Raw genomic sequence first — 21,139 nt, forward strand, 5'->3', positions numbered from 1 at the left:
AGATGAGCAAGAAAAAAAAGATCTGTTTTCTAAACACCCTGATATCACAAATGCCTGCCCTAAATACCCACAGAAAGTCAGAGAGAAGGATCCGAAATTCTTCACTCTTACAGGCAGTCTTTCCACACTCGAGTGTTGTTGTGTAATGAATTCTTTCCATTCCCTCCCTAGTAATATGCTGTAATAATTACCAATACTAGCACTTACAGAGCTCTAGAGTTGACATCATCTTCCTACAGCTGCTCTGTCAGCAGCCATGGGAGGGTCGACAAGATGTATTTGCCTCTGTGTGGTCTGGATGTAAAGATAGCATAAAAGGAAGCATGAGTTGGAAGAAACTCATCTTCAAAGTTTTAACATTTGTGGAGGCATCTCTTTAATGTACTCAAGGGCAAGGAAATGCTGATTTTATATTGCATGGAAATTTTACCAGAAGCTGTGATTTTCATCATCAAAGGGGGTTTAAAGAACGCGTGATCTCTCAAGCTAAGAACTGAGTATACCCTTTACAAGAAAAGTACCAAATAGACTCCTACTTACTCAAGTCCCAGATGAAAAAATTAACAGATAACATACCTAGCAAGATGAGCAGGCAAAGCACAAGCGCATATATAAGAGAAGCGGGGTTTGACGAGAGTGAACACCTGCATGGAGCTGGAATCTAGTTAAGACTTGAGTTGGGGGGTAAGGGGAGATGGGGGGAGAGAAAAGTTAGAAGGGAAGGAGGTGGGGCCTTGGGGAAACAGGAGGATTGGGATAAAGGAAGGTTGGACAGGGGAGCACGGAACCACAATTCTTAGTTAAGGGAGCCACTTTAGGTTTGGCAAGAGACCTGACCCTAGAGGGGCTCCCAGGTGCCCAAGCCGAGGTCCCCAGTTAGTTCCTTGGGCAGCTGAGGATAGGGAACCTGAAACCACCCTATCCTAGAGCAATACTGACGAATATCTTGCATATCATCATAGAACCTTCATCTGGTGATAGATGGAGATAGAGACAGAGACCCACACTGGAGCAATGGACTGAGATCCCAAGGTCCCAATGAGGAGCAGAAGGAGGGAGAACATGAGCAAAGAAGTCGGGACCACGAGGGGTGCACCCACCCACTGAGACAGTGGAGCTGATCTATTGGGAGCTCACCAAGGCCAGCTGGACTGTGACTGAAAAAGCATGGGATAAAACTGGACTCTCTGAACATGGCGAACAATGAGGGCTGATGAGACGCAAAGGACAATGGCACGGGGTTTTGATCCTACGTAATGTGCTGGCTTTGTGGGAGCCTAGCCAGTTTGGATGTTCACCTTCCTAGATATGGACGGAGGGGGGAGGACCTAGGACTTACCACAGGGCAGAAAACCCTGACTGCTCTTTGGACTGGAGAGGGAGGGAGAAAGGAGTGGGGGGAGGGAGAGAAGGGTGGGAGGAGGGAGAGAAGGGTGGGAGGAGGGGGAGGGAAATGGGAGGCTGGGAGGAGGTGGAAACTTGTTTTTTTTTTTTTCTCCTTTTCTCAATAAAAAAAAAAAAAGATTTGAGTTGGGGATTCCAGGAAGTCCAAATCCACATCAGACACCATCTGCATGACCTTCCCAAGTTTATGAGTTTATTTCCATCCTCTGAACAGCAGCTTCCTCACGTGCAAGAAAATGAGGCTAAAGACATCCACTTTTCAAACCACTTTATTTCAATATGTATTAGTTACACAAGTAATGCACTTGCTGTGGTATTTTCATGGTCACTCTTACAATCAGGTTATAAGAATTTCCTCACTTAATAATTATGTGAGCTGTCTGGCAGGCAATGACTGTTATTAATAGCAATACCTAAGCAAAAAAAAAATGTCTAAAACCACAGACAGGAAAAATCTTCAGCAATACAGAAAAAAATCACTATCATGGTTGTTCTAGATGTTAGAGATGATTTCAGTTGAAAAGACAAATAAAAATGTTAATTAATATCATTAGTGTGCCACAAAAGGTTGACGGACATTTAAAAGATGTTTCATTTAAAAGATGCTTTTTTAAAAAAAATGGAGCACAGAAAAGAGTGATTGCAAGGATCCACAAACCACAGAGCCAAGTAGAGCAGAGACTAGAGACTCAGAACATTGTGTCTTGGACACACAAATGCCACAGTGTCTTTCTTGTGTCCATAGATGGAAGTATTCTGAGAACATTCACTGAAATGAGCCATCACTTTAGTTGATGGGGATTGACTTGAGATTCTGAATTAAGCAGTACAAGAAGTCAAATTTTTTCAACAAGCATACCGTATTCACAAACTTTGTCACCATGAAAATGATTTTCAAGGGGCTGCACAAATATACAAGTCTATAGTTTGTTTGTTTAACTATAAGAAACTAAATTCAATCTCCATAATCCAAGAGAAAGTCAGGCATGAGGGTGTACACCCGCCATCTCAGCACTGGTGAACCTCAGACAAGAGGATCCCAGGGCTCTCTGGGGGCTCCCCTCGGTCAGTTCAGTCAGTGATTTCTAGGTCATGTGATAAACTCTCAAAAACTTATTAATTAAAAAGAAAAAAAACTAAGGTGAACAGTCACTAAGGAAAGATACCAAAGTTGATCTCTGCCTTCCATGTGCATCTGGTAACATACACAAATACACACACACAGTCATACACACACAAGCAAACACACTTTATTTTAATGAAATCCTCTCAAAGACTGAGAAGAGCCATGCAATTTTCCTGGGCTTCCCACTGGGAGGGGTTTGGGCAAGAGTGGTCTTTGTTTTTCTAAGTGATCACACCACAGGTATTGTTGCTGTGGAATTTCGGAAGGAAGTATGTTTGACTGATTCAGCAGGCCCTTAGTGTAGGGTCATTTTTCTATAACACTGCATAGTCAGAAATGGTAACCCTGCTACTCAGTGAGGCCACTACCCATTGGACAAAGCCTATAGGTCATCCCAGGGAAACTTAATAATACCTAATACAAACAAAGTCTTTTATCATTCATTCAGGATTTTTTAGGGACCACACTAAGCCTTTTAATAATATCGGCTTATTCGTGACAACTCTGTAAGATAAAAAGCATTGTTCTATCTTAATATATGATAGAATTGCAATTCAGATTCAAAAGCAGCTTTCAAGGATGGCATTTACCAGATAATTTACCAGATATTATATCACTCCAAGTCTCTACTACTCTGTATCTGTTTGTCTCTCTTCTCTCTCTCTCTCTCTCTCTCTCTCTCTCTCTCTCTCTCTCTCTCTCTCTCCCTCCCTCCCTCTCTCCTTTTATTCCTCCTTCTTTTTCCTTCCTTCCCTTCCTTTCCCTCCCTCCCTCACATGCCTATATATGTGCATATGTGTTATGTGTTAAATATCCTTAAATATTTACATGTGTACGCTATATTTTTATATTATATCACAGCAACCACATGAATTAAGTTACTTCATCACTGCTTTGCAAATGTGGGAAAGTACGGGTCTATAGTTAATTTGACTAAGTTCATATAGTCAATAAGCAAGAGAGCTGGGTTTGCCCATGTTTACTGAATCCACTCTTAGCAAGTATGCCAAAATCTGTCCCTGTGAACAAGTATTTTCTTTCCTTGATTGCCCCATAAGTCCTGGCTTCTATCTGCCTGTTGCTAATAGCTTAGCTTAAACTTTGAGCTGTCCCTGCCCAGAAAACTATCCCCACTCACAGACAGTCTGCTCCATAGTTTCCTCATGGCAGCTGCCTTCCAGTGCAAAACAACCCCAGATTATCAACCCACTACATCTTTTTCCTGACTTCCCAAAATGCACCTCCCTGAGTGGGCCTATAGTGGTCACCACATGGCATTTCTGCTTATTCTTCATGGGCAGCTTCTGGCTCCTCAAATGGTATCCAAATAGTGAGATTTGTTTTCTTTTCTTCACTTTATTTGTTTGGGGTGAAGGTTAGAAGTCTCCTATGTGTCCCTTATAGGCCTAGAACTCTTGGACTCAAATGAACTTCCTGCCTCAGAGAGCCCTTTATAGAGACCACAGGCACATAGCCCCATACCTGTTGACGCAAGTGTGCCTTCCTTGTCTAAGTTCCTGCCCTGCCTTTCTATCACTGCCCACACTATCATGGGAAACACTTCACATTTTCTGTCTTTGTTTTCCTTTAAAGTCACACTTTCCAGTACTGAAACACCTGTGTTAGTAAGGACAACATATGCGGCATAACACTAAATTAGTTTCTTGTTTAAAAATAAACCGTGGAGTTCACGAGTCATATGTAACACAGATTTTGAAAACATGATAGAAGACACAGTAAGGCCATATCACACAAGCACATTATGCAGAAGTAGCCATGCCGCTGATGTTGATGGATGACCTAGCATAGCACAAATAGCAAATTCCCATTTGAATGTCAAATTTTGAGCTTCCAAGGCAAAAGCTATCAGTTCTCTAACTAGTGTGAATGACCCCAGCCTGCATGTCAGGCTCTTGAGTAAGTTATCATTCCACACTGCTGGGCTCACAAAGAGCCTCAAGGTTGCTCCATGCCCCACTGAGCACAAAATGTTTCGCTGATTATCACCTCGTGACAGATTTAACATTTTTAAGTGCAATTTCTAACACCCAAGATGAATCTTCACTTTTAAATTTACTAATAGAATCAGAGACACCTAGCCCCACAGGGCTCTTCAGAGGTCATGCAGTCTGTTCCTAACCTGCAGGCAGGTCCACACATACCCTCTCAGACCCGTGAAGGTCTCCTGCCCTTGGAAGACTCTACAGGAGTAAGGTGAGTCAAGAGCCTAGCAAGTTCTCTCCACGCCCATGAGTGTGAACTGCCCTCACTGTCGTGAAGTATTTTTCTCCTTTAACCTCAGTCCCACAGTGCTGCGCTTTTTGCACATTGTTACAAAATGATGTGTGACCTTCCACTTGATGGTGTTTAGCCTTTCTTCTTTCGGTGTTTTACAGAGCAATCATTTTCATGTTTTAATATAATTATCTACCTCTGCCACAGACTGTTAATCCTCGACAGAGATCGAATGCTCTCCTTTTGTGCCACAAGGTGATTTTTACAAACACTGAACAGACAAATGATTTTCTCTACCACCGCAGGGTAAGCTAGTGAAGTTTGGCAGTCTGATCGGGGCATCTACCTTCAGAGACCCCCAGGTCCCGTGGCATTGTTGCAGAGTATCTACTTCCACAGTACAGCTTGTAGCTCCTGTTCATTTTGCAAGGCACTGTTCTATCTGGAAGATGGCAGGGGAAGAAGAAGAGTGATGAAATCCTAGAGTGGGCTTTTAGGAAAGTTCACTGTCTTCCTGTGCAACGGTACCTGTGGCCAGCAGGGTGTTCTCCTGTGTCCCTCTTTCCTTCATCTTAGCCTCACTGAGACTTACCCCATGTTCAGCTTATCTGTCACTGTCTTGCAATCTGTGGAATTTCTCCCCTAGCCTAGGCTCCTGATGCTCTACTTGTATTGCTGCAGCAGGACAACTTAAATATTTTCATAGATAAACCTGAAGCCTCTAACAAGGCTTCCATCCCCTCTCCCTCATCCTCCATGTGGTAGCTCTTCTGCCTACCCATCGTACCTGTACAATTTCAGGTGCCGAATAAAATCCCATCTTTGACATGTCACAAAAGTTGTTATTTATTTATAATTTTGATTTCATTGAAAATATATTTTCATACAATATTTTCTAACCATGATTTCCCTTGGCCCACAGTATCCCCATCTTCCCACTCACCCAAATCCTTTCTCTCTCATTAGAAACCAAATAGGTGACTAAATACAAAACCAAACCAAAACAGACTCCTATGAAACAAACAAAAACAGGGGAATAAAGAAGAGCCATGAAAATCTCAGAAAAATAAATAAATAAAGATGCAGAGACATGCTCATAACACACAAAAGTCCTTTAAAAACACAAAATTGGAAACCAGAATATATAAGCAAAAGACCCCAGGAGGTCTTTTTTATAGGGATATATTGTTGAGATTTCAAAGATGCCTCTTCCCTGTCATATATAGAAGACACTATCTCACAGCAGAAGGCCTGGTCTTTTGTCTCTTACAATCTTCCCAGTCCCTCTTCCAGGATGGTGTAGGGGTTGTGTTTTATGTATATAATAACTGGGGTTGAGTAACCCTCCACTCCACCACCAGCTGTTCTCTATATTCTGACCCCTTATAGATCTCTCTAATGGTTTCTGTCTGCTGCAAAAAGAACCTTCTTTGATAAGGGGTGATATCCAACCCCAAGATGTTAGCTCTAAAAATACAGACAGCTGAACAATGCTAAATGGACTCTGCCTTATATACAAATTACATAATAGACATTCACGTGTATCAATAATTAAAGAAGAAGAGATCTTGATTTGGGGAGACAATGGGAAATTAGAGGAAGAAAAGGTAGAAATTATGTAAATATAGCACTCATGTATGAGATTCTCAAAAAATTCCTAAAAATGTAATCTCATATTTTTTGAAAATAAAGATTAAACTGTACTTTATAAATCTTTATTTTTCACAGCAGAAAAATAAAACAATATTACTTTAAATTTGAAAAATCACTCCTTACTCTTTTAACCTTGTATTCTCCATTGAGAGTGATCAGAACAATAGAATTCAAATCTATATCCAAATGTAATTTTGAATAACTTGAGAAAATTTTTCTACTTATAGAGTGAGCAACAGATGAATAAATTTCGCTATTAATGAGGCCCTAAAAGTTATGTAAAAATCATTTTAAAGAGCCAGCTATACATGAACTGGTTCATCATAGCAGTACATTTCCATACCCAACTCTCATATGCAAGAGGGAGACAGGCCTAAGATCAGACCATTGTAACAGAATTTTCATAAAATAGAGGTAGATAAAATAATTTTTAAATCTTTGAAAATTTTTCTGATCTAAAATGGGGTACTCTGGCTGAAACAAGCTACAATATTTCTGGAAAGATATGTTTCACATTTAGGGATACTTCTTTGGTGATGCTATGTGATTAATAATGTTTTTTTTATGTGTAAATAATACTATGCTCCAATTCTTCCAAAGACCTTGAAATAACTTAAAGCTATCCCTTGAAGGAGGACTACATCACAGCAGACAAAACAAACAAACAAAAAAGTCCACACAGAAAAAGAAAAAAAGGGCCATATGTAGAAATTAAAGGGTAGTCATTGCTACCATTGGCAAATAAGTTTAGCTTCTTGAGAGACCAAAATAAAAATTGATAGAGTCAGAGACTATCATTAACTTACCAATTATACCAATATAAGATGTTAATAATAAAAAAACTGAGAGGGGGGTCCCTGGATCATTGGGCTACCAGGCGGCCCTGTTTAGGTGCTGAGGAGTTCCAACTGGACAGGTGAGTGTGTGCTATCCAGGGGTGGATTGTCCCAGAAGAGAGCACAAACCCCCCTCCCCCAGCTCCTTCTGCAGGGCTGTCTTTCTTAAGCACGATCCAGCCCCCCAGAACCCCTCCAACCCTGCCCTGCTGTATGCTAGGACCAGTGCTCAAGAACAGTTTTAAGCTCCTACACTAAGGCTACCCACCCAGAGCAGTGAGTGCCTGCCTACAGGGCAGGCCTCAAGGTCCCCTGTAAGGGAGCCCGGGCACCTTCAGCTTGTGTTCCAGGGTCTCCTGTGCTCTCCTGGACCCCGTCCTGCCTGCTACATTCTTCCTTTTGTCCCCGGACCATTGGGCTACCAGGCGGCCTTGTTTAGGTGCTGAGGAGTTCCATCTGCATGGGTGAGTGTGTGCTATCCAGGGGCGGATTGTCCTGGAAGAGAGCACAAACCCCCCACTCCCAGCTCCTTCTGCAGGGCTGTCTTTCTTATGCACAACCCTCCCCCAAAGCCTGCGTTTTCTGCAAGGTCCTTTGCTCAGGAACAGTTTTCTGCTCCTACACTAAGGCTACCCACCCAGAGTGGTGAGTGCCTGCCTACCAGGCCTCAAGGACCCCCCCCCCCCGAAAGGGAGCAAGCTCACCTTCAGCTTGTGCGGGAGGGTCTCCTGTGTTCTACTTGTCCCCGCCCTGCCCCCCAAGTTTCCCCTTTTGTCCACGGGTCATTGGACTACCAGGCATCCATGTTTTGGTTCTGAGGAGTTCCATCTGGACGGGAACGGTTTCTGCTTCTATACTGAAGAGATACACTCAGAGAGTCAGTCACAGCAAAGACTGGACCAAGACACCAGGCCTCTCCTGGCTCCATTTGAAGGAAGAGATGGGAAGGTGCCAAGGCAAGAATTCCTCCAACAACCTGAAAGGCAACATGACATCACCAGAATCCAGGGATCCTAAAATAAGAAGAATTGTACACCTTACTCCAGAAGAATTAGAAGAAATCGACTTAAAAGTGAATTATATGAAAATAATAGAAGACCTTAAACAGGAGGTGAAAAACTGCCATAAACAATTAGAGATTACAAACAAAAAGGTAGAGGAAATGAATAAATCGCTTAAAGATACCCAAGAAAACCAAGAGAAACAAGAAAAAGCAATCAAACAGGTAAGGGAAGCAGTTCAAGTCTTGAAGAATGAAATGGAAGTAATGAAGAAAACACAAACTGAGGGAAGGATGGAGATGGAAAATCTGAGTAAACGAACAGGAAATACAGAGACAAGTACTACCAACAGATTACAAGAGATAGAAGAAAGAATGTCAGACACTGAAGACACCATAGAGAAAATAAACACACTGATCAAAGGAAACAGCAAAACCAACAAATTCTCGTCACAAAACATTCAGGAAATATGGGACACAATAAAAAGACCAAACCTAAGAAAAATTGGGATAGAAGAAGGAGAAGAAGTACAGCTCAATGGTCCAGAAAAAATATTTAATAAAATTATAGAAGAAAACTTTCCCAACCTAAAGAAAGATATTCCTTTGAAGGTTCAAGAAGCATACAGAACACCAAATAGACTGGACCAAAAAAAAAAAAAAAACATCTCCTTGCCATATAATAATCAAAACACAAAACATACAGAGGAAAGAAAGAATATTAAGAGCTGCAAAGGAAAAAAGTCAAGTTACTTATAAAGGTAAACCTATCAGACTTACACCTGACTTCTCTATGGAAACCATGAAAGCCAGGAGGTCCTGGATAGATGTACTGCAAATACTAAGAGACCACGGATGCAAGCCCAGACTGCTATACCCAGCCAAGCTTTCGTTCACTGTAAATAGAGAAAACAAAATTTTCCAGGATAAAAACAAAGTTAAACAATACATAGCCACAAATCCAGCCTTACAGAAAGTAATAGAAGGAAAATCACAAACCAAAGAGTCCAACAAAGACCACAATAACTCAAACATCTAGAGACCCTTCACCAGCGCAACTCAAAGAAGGGAAAGACACAAACTCTACTACTAAAAAAGTGACCAGAGTTAACAACCACTGGTCATTAATATCACATAATGTCAATGGACTCAACTCACCTATAGGAAGGCACAGGCTAAGAGATTGGATACGAAAACAGGATCCAAAATTCTGCTGTTTACAAGAAACACACCTCAACCACAAAGACAGTCACCTACTCAGAGTAAAGGGATGGGAAAAGGCTTATCAAGCAAATGGACCTAAGACAAAAGCAGGTGTGGCCATATTAATTTCTAACAAAGTTGACTTCAAACTTAAATCAATCAGAAGAGATGGAGAGGGATATTTTATACTCATAACAGGAACAATTCATCAGGATGAAGTCTCAATCCTGAATATCTATGTCCCTAATATAAAAACACCCACTTACGTAAAAGAAACATTACTAAAACACAAGGCTGCCATCAAACCGCACACACTAATAGTAGGAGACTTCAACACTCCTCTCTCACTAATGGACAGGTCAATCAGACAGAAACCTAACAGAGAAATAAGAGAATTAATGGAGGTAATGAATCAAATGGACTTAACAGATATCTATAGAACACTAAACCCAAATAGGAAAGAATATACCTTCTTCTCTGCAGCCCATGGAACCTTCTCGAAAATTGACCACATACTCTGTAACAAAGCAAACTTCCACAGTTACAAAAAAATATTTGTAACCTCCTGTGTTTTATCAGATCACCATGGATTAAAGTTAGAATTCAACAAAAATGCTACCCCCAGAAAGCCTACAAACTCATGGAAACTGAACAGTCAACTACTGAACCACACCTGGATCAAGGAAGAAATTAAGAAAGAAATTAAAGTCTTCCTTGAATTCAATGAAAATAAAGAAACAACCTACTCAAACTTATGGGACACAATGAAAGCAGTGCTAAGAGGAAAGTTCATAGCACTAAGTGCCCACTTAAAGAAAACAGAGAATGCATACATTGGAGACTTAACAGCACACCTGAAAGCTCTAGAAAAAAAGAAGCAGACTCACCTAGGAGGAGTAGAAGACTGGAAATAAAAAAACTAAGGGCGGAAATCAACAAAATAGAAACACAGAAAACAATCCAAAGAATCAATGAAACAAAAAGCTGGTTCCTGGAGAAAATCAACAAGATTTATAAACCCCCATTCAAACTAATCAAACGGCAGAGGGAAAATATGCAAATTAATAAAATCAGAAATGAAAATGAGGACATAACCACAGACACAGAGGAAATTCAGAGAATCATTAGATCTTACTACAGAAGCCTGTATGCCACAAAACTGGAAAATGTAAAAGAAATGGACTTTTTTAGATAAATACCATATACCAAAGGTAAACCAGGACCAGGTGAACTATCTAAATAGACCTGTTAGTCGTGAAGAAGTAGAAGCTCTTATTAAAAACCTCCCTTCCAAGAAAAGCCCAGGACCAGATGCTTCAATGAGGAATTCTACCAGAACTTCCAAGAAGAGCTAATATCTGTATTCCTTAATGTATTTCACAATATAGAAACAGAAGAGTCTTTGCCAAATTTCTTTTATGAAGCTACAGTCACCCTGATACCAAAACCTCACAAAGACTTAACCAAGAAAGAGAATTACAGGCCAATCTCACTCATGAACATCGATGCAAAAATTCTCAATAAAATACTGGCAAACCGAATCCACGAACACATTAGAAAAATTATCCATTATGATCAAGTAGGCTTCATCCCAGAGATGCAGGGCTGGTTCAACATACACAAATCTATCAATGTAATCCATCATATAAATAAACTGAAAAAAAACCATATGATCATTTCATTGGATGCTGAAAAAGCATTCGACAAAATTCAACATCCCTTCATGATAAAGGTCTCGGAGAGATTAGGGATACAAGGGTCATACCTAAATATAATAAAAGCTATTTACAGCAAGCCGACAGCCAACATTCAATTAAACGGAGAAAAACTCAAAGCCATCCAACTAAAATCAGGAACACGACAAGGCTGTCCACTCTCTCCATACCTCTTCAATATAGTGCTTGAAGTTCTAGCAATAGCAATAAGACAGCATAAGGGCATCAAGGGGACTCGTATTGGAAAAAAAGAAGTTAAACTTTCGTTATTTGCAGATGATATGATAGTATACATAAGCGACCCCAAAAACTCTACCAAAGAACTCCTACAGCTGATAAACACCTTTAGTAATGTGGCAGGACAAGATCAACTCAAAGAAATCAGTTGCCTCCCTATACACAAAGAATAAGGAAGCAGAGAGGGAAATCAGAGAAGCATCAGCTTTCACGATAGCCACAAATAGCATAAAATATCTTGGGGTAACTCTGACCAAGGAAGTGAAAGATCTATTTGACCAGAACTTTAAGTCTTTGAAGAAAGAAACTGAAGAGGATACCCGAAAATGGAAGGATCTCCCTTGCTCTTGGATTGGGAGGATCAACATAGTAAAAATGGCAATTCTACCAAAGGCAATTTATAGATTCAATGCAATCCCCATCAAGGTACCATCAAAATTCTTCACAGATCTTGAGAGATCAATAATCAACTTTATATGGAAAAACCAAAAACCCAGGATAGCCAAAATAATCTTATACAGTAAAGGATTGTCTGGAGGCATTACCGTCCCTGACTTCAAACTCTATTACAGAGCTACAGTAATGAAAACAGTGTGGTATTAGCATAAAAACAGAGAAGTCGACCAATGGAATTGTATAGAAGACCCAGATTTTAACCCACAAACCTATGAACACCTCATTTTCGATAAAGGAGCAAGAGTATACAATGGAAGAAATAAAGCATCTTCAACAAACTGTGCTGGCAAAACTGATGTCAACCTGTAGAAGAATGAAAATAGATTCATATCTATCACCATGCACAAAACTCAAGTCCAAATGGATCAAAGACCTCAATATCAATCTGAACACACTGAATCTGATAGAAGAGAAAGTGGGAAGTACCCTACAACAGATGGGCACAGGTGACCACTTCCTAGGTATGACCCCAGCAGCACAGACATTAAGGGCAAATTGAATAAATGGGACCTCCTGAGACTGAGAAGCTTCTGTAAAGCAAAGGACACTGTCACTAAGACAAAAAGGCAACCCACTGACTGGGAGAGGATCTTCACCAAACCCGCTACAGAAAAAGGTCTGATCTAAAAAATATATAAAGAACTCAAGAAACTAGACTTTAAAATGCTAATTAACCCAATTAAAAAAATGGGGCACTGATCTGAACAGAGAATTCTCAACAGAAGAAGTTCAAATGTCCAAAAGACACTTAAGGTCATGCTCAACTTCCTTAGCAATCAGGGAAATGCAAATCAAAACAACTTTTAGATATCATCTTACACCTGTCAGAATGGCTAAAATCAAAAACACCAATGATAGCCTTTGCTGGAGAGGTTGTGGAGGAAGTGGTACCTTCATCCATTGCTGGTGGGAATGCAAACTTGTGCAACCACTTTGGAAATCAGTGTGGCGGTTCAGGAAATTCGGGATCAACCTACCCCTGGACCCAGCAATGCTACTCTTGGGAATATACCCAAGAGATGCCCGATCATATGACAAGGGCATTTGTTCAACTATGTTCATAGCAGCATTGTTTGTAATAGCCAGAACCTGGAAACAAGCCTGATGCCCTTCAATGGAAGAATGAATGAAGAAAGTATGGAATATATACACATTAGAGTACTATGCTGCGGTAAATAAAACAATGACTTCTCGAATTTTGCATGTAAATGCATGGAAATAGAAAACACTATCCTGAGTGAGGTAACCCAGACCCAAAAAGATGAACATGAGATGTACTCACTCATAATTGGTTTCTAGCCATAAATAAAGGTCACTGAGCCTATAATTTGATATCCTAAAGAAGCTAAATAAGAAGGTGAACCCAAAGAAAAACATAGAGCTATCCTCCTGGTTATGGAAAGTAGACAAGATTGCCGGGCAAAAAAAATGGGATCTTATAGGTGGGGTGGGAGGGGGGTAAGGCGAGATGGGGAGAGAAAAGTGAGAAGGGGAGGATGGGGGGAACTTGGGGAAACAGGATGATTGGGATAAAGGAAGGTTGGATAGGGGAGCAGGGAATCACATATCTTAATTAAGGGAGCCGTCTTAGGGTTGGCAATACACTTGTACCTAGAGGGGCTCCCAGGTGTTCAGGGCAATGTCCCCAGTTAGTTCCTTGGGCAGCTGAGGATAGGGAACCTGAAATGACCCTATCCTATAGCCACACTGATGGATATCTTGCATATCACCATAGAACCTTCATCTAGCGATGGATGGAGATAGAGACAGAGACCAACACTGGAGCACTGGACTGGGCTCCCAATGTCACAATGAGGAGCAGAAGGAGGGAGAACATGAGCAAAGAAGTCGGGACCACGAGGGGTGCACCCACCCACTGAGACAGTGGAGCTGATCTACTGGGAGCTCACCAAGGCCAGCTGGACTGTTACCAAAAAAAGCATGGGATAAAACTGGACTCTCTGATCATGACGAACAATGAAGGCTGATGAGACGCCAAGGACAATGGTACGCGGTTTTGATCCAACGCAATGTACTGGCTCGGTGGGAGCCTAGCCAGTTTGGATGTTCACCTTCCTAGACCAGGATGGAGCGGGGAGGACTTTGGACTTTCCACAGGGCAGGGAACCCTGACTTCTCTTCAGACTGGAGAGGGAGGGGGAGAGGAGTGGGGGGAAGGGGAGAGGAGAGGGAGGAGGGGGAGGCAAATGGAAGGCTGGGAGGAGGCAGAAATTCTTTTTTTTCAGTAAAAAAAAAAATAAAAAAAACTGAGAGGGACAGGAATTGGTGAAATAAGGAGAACTGGAAGTCTCCATATCTTGACTCAAATTGCTCTGTGAAATGAAGCTATTAGTGAAATTCAGTTCTGTTACTTTTCAAATAGCACATGTCTTCAATACCAAGGCTTCCTAGCAATAGTGGAGAGGGTGCCTATACTGGCCTTCCTCTGAAACAAGATAGGTGACCACCCTATCATCCTAGAACCTTCATCCAAGAACTGATGGAAGCAAATACAGAGATTTACAGCCAAGCACCAGGCCAAGCTATGGGAATCTAGTCAAAAGGACGGAGGAAGGATTATATGAGCAAGGTGAGTCAAGAGAATGACAGGGAAACCCACAGACACAGATGGATGACCTGAACTCTTGGGGGCTCATGGTGAGCATCCATAGGACCAAACTAGGCCCTGTGCATGTGAATGACAGTTGTGTAGCCTGGTCTGTTTGTGGGACCCTTGGTCGTGGGGCCAGGATCTATGCTTGGTGCATGAGCTGGCTTGTTGAAGACCATTCCCTATGGTGGGATGCCTTGCTCAGCCTTGGTGTAGGGAGAAGGGACTTGATTCTGCCTCAGCTGAATGTGACAGGCTTTGTTTATCCTTTCTGATGAGTGTATGGAGGATGGGTTGGGGGAGTTGGGTGTAAGTAAGAGGAGAGGGTGGGAAAACTGTGGTTGGTATGCAAAATGAATAAAAAATTTAAAACTATCAAATCTTAAAAATAAGTATATTACCACGATCTAATTTCATATGAAGACAAAGCTTAGGAAAGATGCCTGTAGCCCCCCTCCTTTTTTGTTTTTTTGAGATAGAGTTTCTTTGTGTAATATGTGTAATAGCCCTAGCTGTCCTGTAACTAACTCTCGTAGACCAGGCTAGCCTTGAATGCACAGAGATGTGCCTGTCTCTGCCTCCCAAGTGCTGGGATTGAAGGTGTGCGCCATTCTTAACACTACCTGACATTCTAGGCCTATCAAGCCTGTGCCTTACCACAGATGTTTGACTGGGCCCCTGGTCTCTGCTAAGTACCTACTGGTAGTGGCCCCAACACAACAGTGACAAATGAAACTGTCTCTAGAAATTTAATAGGACACAGTCAACATCAGTTGAGCACTGTGGTCTACTGCTTGCATTTTCGATGTCTACTGTGTCAAATCAATTTTACCAAGAACTGTGCATTATGTAATTGAATATTCAGTTTTCTTTTTAAAGGTATCTTCTGTGTTGTTGACTAGACGCAACGTACTTGTGTTGCAAGCCGATTGGATGAAGGGAGTATTAGTCTATTAGAATGTGTGTTTGTATGTTCTTTCTTATTAATGCCTCTTAAGCTCCACTCTCTGCAGCCTTCCTCAGCCACAGTGTCCACAGTCCCTCTAAGTAGGCTTATTCTCTACTTAGTTTCCAAGTGTCTTTACTCATTACTTCATAGTACAAACCAATAAATGAACCCCCTTCCACACCCAAGAGCATATTTGCTTAGCATACCAAACATCAGCATAGGAGAATTGCTTCCTTCATGTTACTGAAAATATTACTGAAAAAAAAGTAACCTATTGAAAAGGAACATTGTTTGAATACTGGTTGATAACTGAGTAAAGCAATTTCCAAGAAATGGTCAGTCTTCCCCTCTGTGGTGAGTAATAGATTGATAGGCTTCTAACGTCTCTGCTGAATTTTTTTTCTACAGAGAAATAAGCTCAATTTCTACTGTATGAGAAAAAATAAAACATTCCCTTCACTTCAGCTTTTTCTTCCATTTATTTCTTTGCCTCTTCCTGCCATCTTCTGCTGAGACCCTTCTTGAAGGTTTAGGCACTGTGTCTACTTACCCCATTCTATCTATTCTCCAGCTCATTATACCTCTCATTCCTTCAAATTCTATGCAATTGTATCACATATATTCCCAATGACTTTCATCTATTTAACTCTAATACTCTCTTCCTGAATTTTTGAATCACTTTACTAATAAATTTTAGATAATTATTTAATCTTTTTCTACCTTTCCAAGTGTTTGTTTCTTGTCCTCATTCATCCTGGACCACCTTGAACATGTCTGAACCCTCACTCCTCCGCACGTGTGTCAATCTTGGCTCATCTGCACATGTGTGACAGCACACCCAGATACCATTAAACAGTACTCTCTGCCGTCAACTATCCCCCATTGCAACAGCAACCACCAGACCCACCGACCAACCTGCTCCTGGAGAAACTGGTGAGTGTCTGATATCCTCCCTGAAGAACCCTGTTCTCTAGGCCCTAGCCCCTGCCACTCCCCTATCCATGCCATCCCCAGCAAACAGGCAGCAGCACTCTCTCCTGCCAACCATCCTCATTTGCATAGCAACCACTGGCCTCATTTGCACCACTGGCCACACCTTTACCTGGAAAGTCAGAGACCACCAGAGCCACAGGCCCCAACTGTACCTGAAGCAAGAGACCTCAATTACCTGGAAGAAGAGCAACTGCTGGAGCTACAGACCCCACCTGGACCAACTGGAGGAAAAGATGGGTAGATGGCAGTGTAAGAACCCAAGATCCTGTTGAATGTTATATTATTATAACTTGAATTTTTCTGTGGTGCCTGATAATATTAACCACTTAACAAATGCTTGTTGAACAAACATATGAATAATATCATCATTGCAAAACAAACTTATTTCTATCCAATTCTCTTTGGCAGAAGAATACATGGACTCAATTCATCTAAAATATAACGGAGATATTTAGACATGTGTCTGAAGCATGATAGCCTGCAACAGAGGTACTTGTTATTCTGTTTAAAAGTGAAGACTGTTCCCACCCACACAAATTCTGTCAATAATATGGAGTAGGAGTTGAAATAAATTTATAATTCATTCTGTAACGAAATCACAGGGTTTGGAGCATAGGCACTATTTCTGTGGAATCAGCAGGATTTACCACACCTGGATGCAGAAAAATCCTCAAAGGATATTCTTAATTGACTTTTCAAAAATATTTAATAATGTTACACCTCGCTCCTCATAAAAAGCAGGAGATTAAGACATCCTCTCTTGTAAACTAAAGACAATTTAACATGTATAAATAGTAAACTCTGGAAGAGATTGCACATTCAGATATGTCCGAATATCCTTCAAAGACTTGGTCTTCATCATTTTATACGGTTAGAGTTTAGCAGTGTGCCTGAAATATATAGGAAGCTTAAAGACAGGTCATCAAGGCCATACACAAAATAAAAATAGGCAAAAAAGTATGTGTATATGTGCATGTCTGTGTGTGTCTGTGTGTGTACAGGTATGTCTGTGTATATATGTTGTGTGTTTCTGCATCCTTATGTCTGTGTGTGTGAGTGTGTATCTGTGTGCCTGTGTTTGTGTGTGTATATCTGTGTATGTGTCTGTGTCTCTAGTGTATCTGTCTGTGTATATATGTGTATCCGGGTTTGCTTGTATGTCTCTGTCTTTCACATAAGGATGCTGGAATTTCTGATCACCAAAGACTCTGTGAGACACAACCTCTTTAACTTTCAAGTTACTAAGCTTTTCATCAATTTAATAAATAAATATTTAAGTTCTTACATAATTAGGTACTTGTGCTCATTTGGGGGAAATAAAATGAGCAAGACTAATTTCACTCTTCAAAGTAACTCACACAAACTACTGGGAGACATAAATCACATTTAAAGCATGCCAAACAGAAGCATTTTGAATGAGCATTCTGGAGAACCCATTCCGTTAACTACCATCCCCAAAACAATGGCCCGTGCTCTCAGAATGAGAATTGGGCATGGTGAATGCTTGGACTTAAGAGACACAATAACTCAAACAAGCTAAAATTTCTGAAACAACATACAGTAAGGAAGATGTTTATTCCTCCAAGCCTTGGCCTTACTAGATACATTTTCTTCCTTGCATAGGCCCTGGTAATAAACCAGTGTCAGAAACTATACTTCAGAAAGTGGTAAAATAGAAAAAGAAAAATTTCATAAGACATAAGATTTCATCAAAGTAGAGAGGAGAGCATTAAAGGGTCTGTAAGTCAGCCTAATAGAAGCAGAAAGCAATGATACTGAAAGATGGGATATGCCATAGTAGAAAAATATTTTATAGAATTCTGGCTCCATTCTTGTGATAGGAAAACCACCATCCATTAAGTATAAGGAAATGACTCAAGATAAACTCTACTCCCGTAATTCCCAACTGTGAATTTATTATCAGTTCCTAGGAATCCTTTATTACTATTCAAGAGATTATGAAAAGATCTGGAATTCAATTTCAACTGGACCTCGAGCTACTTCTGTTCCTCTCTGGAAACCCTCATAGAATAATAGTACTTTCTCTGCCCTAAATTCAAGTTAGCCTAAACTGAGTTCGGGGATCTAAACACTACTTTATGTCATGTGTCTCTGAATTTGCAAGGGGGACCTTCCTGACATTCTAATGGGATTGTGGCTTGTTTGGAATGGTGCTGTCTTCCTCAGTCTTTGGCTATGAATTCAGGCCAAGTGTGCTGAAGACAATCTGCTACTGATAAATGTTTCTTGATACTTGCATAGATGTTTCATTCCTGTATGCATGGAAATTTGTTTGATCTTTTCCATATGCAGGTCATAATGTTCCCTTTGCTGTTTCTGTGTCTCCCTAATACACAGAAAAAAAAATCTGTTTGTCATCAAGCACACAGTCTGAGAACAATGCAAAGCCTTAGTCACTCTTTCCCATTCATTGCTAAGTAGGTTTGGTGTAGGAGGTCCTTCTGTTTATGTGTTGTTTTCATTGGTTGAATAAAGAAGCTGCCTTGGCTTTTTGATAGGGCAGAACTTAGGTAGGCAGAGTAGACAGAACTAAATGCTGGGAATAAGGACGCAGAGAGAACCACCACAGAGCTGCCAGAGACAGACATGCCGCATCTTTCCCGGTAGGCCACTGCCATATGGTAATATACAGATTAACAGACATGGGTTAATTCAAGATGTGAGAGTTAGCCAATAAGAGGCTAGAGATAATGGGCGAGGAAGTGATTTAATTAATATAATTTCTGAGTGATTATTTTGGGTGTATTTCAGGTGTAAGCCTACTGGGCAGCCAGGACAAACAAAGGGCCCCCGCTCTCCTGTTTCATAGGTTCATGAGTCCAGTAATCCAGTTTTCCTTTGTTTTCTTTTATGGTACTTTTAACCACTGGGTACTTCTACCCAGTAAGAAGCCATTAGAGAAAACTTATTCTTCATTAGCAAGTGGTTATCAATTTTGAAATAGTTTCTGGGTTAGGCTTGTAGACGTGTGTCTACTTCTAATCTCAGCCCTGAGAAGCCATCAGGACCAGACCTGTGCAGGTCTTGTTCATACCACCACAGTCTCTGTGAAATGTGCATCAATCCTGTTGTATTTAAAAGGCCTTGTTTCCTTTTGTCTTCTTCATTTTCTCTGCCTCTCTCTCCCCCTCCTCTTCCACAGGGTTTCTTAAGCTGTAGGGGAAGGAGGATTTGATGGAGAATCCCATTTAGGGCCTAGTGTTCCAAGGACTCTGCACAGTGTTTGACTGTGGATCACTGTGTTTATTCGCATCTACTACAGGACAAGATCGCCTGGTGATGGTTCAGCAAGATACTCTTCTACGAGTATAGTGTTCTCCCCAGAGTCCAGACCCCCAAAGACCACCAAGAGACCAGATCCAATGCAAAAGAGAAGAGTCTTTTCTATTATTCCAGCATGCTAGGGCCAACCATCTTACACAACAGTGAAATGGCAACACCCTGAGAAGGAGGTGGGGCTTCTTTTAAGCCTTAGTAAGGGGAGTGCCTGAGGAAGTTAGGTCATTTTAGATGTGATCAACTTTGGCAAGTGTCAATCTTATTAGTACATTCTAATTGGCAAGGGCTAGTCAGGGGGTGGTCAAGGCTACAGTTTTCCATTTGGGGGCAGGCCTGGACAAGTCCCAGGCCCTGTCTTTGAGCTACTGTGGAGGCTGGTGCAGGCCTGGCCTGGACTAGTACTGCTTTTACCAGGTGTCCTCCTTGCTGCTGGGAATATAGGAGATTGATTGTCCTTTGTTTATGGCTCTTCCTCAGAAACTGCTTGTTAAGCCTCAGGAAGCTGAAATTGAGGCCTGATCTCCTTCTTATTTAGCTTCTCTAGGACCACTAATTATAGGCTCAATGTCCTTTATTTATGGATAGAAACCAAATATGAGTGAGTACATCCCATGTTCCTCTTTTTGGGTCTGGCTTACCTCACTCAGGAGAGTGTTTTCTATTTCTATCCATTTGCATGCAAAATTCAAGAAGGCATTGTTTTTACTGCTGAATAGTACTCTAATATGTATATATTCCATACTTTCTTCATCCATTCTTCCATTGAAGGGCATTTAAATGGTTTCCAGATTCTGGCTATCACAAACAATGCTGCTATGAACATCGTAGAGCATATACTTTTGTTGTATGATAGGGCATGTCTTGGGTATATTCCCAAAGTGGTATTACAGGGTCCAGGGGAAGGTTGATTCCAAATTTCCTGAGAAACCGCAACACTAATTTCCAAAGTGGTGGCACAAGGTTGCGTTCCCACCAGCAATGGATGAGGGTGCCCCTTCCTCCACAACCTCTCCAGCAAAGGCTATCATTGGTGTTTTTGATTTTAGCCATTCTGACAGGTGTAAGATGGTATCTTAAAGTTGTTTTGATTTGCATTTCCCTGATCGCTAAGGAAGTTGAGCATGACCTTAAGTGTCTTTTGGACATTTGAATTACTTCTGTTGAGAATTCTCTGTTCAGATCAGTGCCCCATTTTTTAATTGGGTTGATTAGCCTTTTAGAGTCTAGTTTCTTGAGTTCTTCATATATTTTGGAGATCAGACCTTTGTCAGTTGTGGGGTTGGTGAAGATCTTCTCACAGTTAGTGGGTTGCCTTTTTGTCTTAGTGACAGTGTCCTTTGCTTTACAGAAGCTTCTCAGTCTCAGGTGGTCCCATTTATTCAATGAGGCCCGTAATGTCTGTGCTACTGGGGTTATACCTA

This window comes from Microtus pennsylvanicus, chromosome 1, assembly GCF_037038515.1.
Source record: "Microtus pennsylvanicus isolate mMicPen1 chromosome 1, mMicPen1.hap1, whole genome shotgun sequence".
NCBI classification, from domain to species: Eukaryota; Metazoa; Chordata; class Mammalia; order Rodentia; family Cricetidae; genus Microtus; species Microtus pennsylvanicus.